This window comes from Haliaeetus leucocephalus, unplaced genomic scaffold (assembly GCF_000737465.1).
Source record: "Haliaeetus leucocephalus isolate CR32 unplaced genomic scaffold, Haliaeetus_leucocephalus-4.0 Scaffold668, whole genome shotgun sequence".
NCBI lineage: Eukaryota > Metazoa > Chordata > Aves > Accipitriformes > Accipitridae > Haliaeetus > Haliaeetus leucocephalus.
Genome location: NW_010973104.1, coordinates 2,985,997 through 2,986,367, shown reverse-complemented (window position 1 = coordinate 2,986,367; position 371 = coordinate 2,985,997). Strand labels below are relative to the sequence as shown.

The 371-nt window shown below is 61.5% G+C and overlaps 1 protein-coding gene across 1 annotated transcript in view; it reads right to left on the bottom strand.

Moving 5' to 3' along the window:
* The window catches only part of GSE1 (Gse1 coiled-coil protein), a 30,359-nt gene that overhangs the window by 29,363 nt on the left and 625 nt on the right, over positions 1–371 (bottom strand). The gene's annotated exons all lie outside the window — the stretch shown is intronic.

The window sequence follows — 371 nt, the reverse complement described above, 5'->3', positions numbered from 1 at the left end:
CCCCAGCTCTGGCCCTCTCTTCCCAAACCGCCGGCTGCTTTTAACACCAAAGTTCACGAAGGCGAGGTGTGATATCTCGCCCCTGCAAGAGAAGCCACATCCTGTATGATAATGACCAGCCCTTCAAAAAGCTTAAAGATACAGGCTATTCCCAGGCCCCCGCTGCCTGCTCCTGATCGTGGGGTCGCAGCGGGGGGACCTTGGGGTGCCGGTATCACCCCAAACCCATGCGACCCCACGGAGGGGAGATTTCGGGCCCGGCGCTCCCTGCAAGCGAGCAGAAAGGGCCTTTGCAAAAGGTCTTCTGGCTGCAAATGGCAGGCGCAGGCGCGCGCTTAGGCACGCTTGCGTCCACGCGCGCGTGCCCTCAC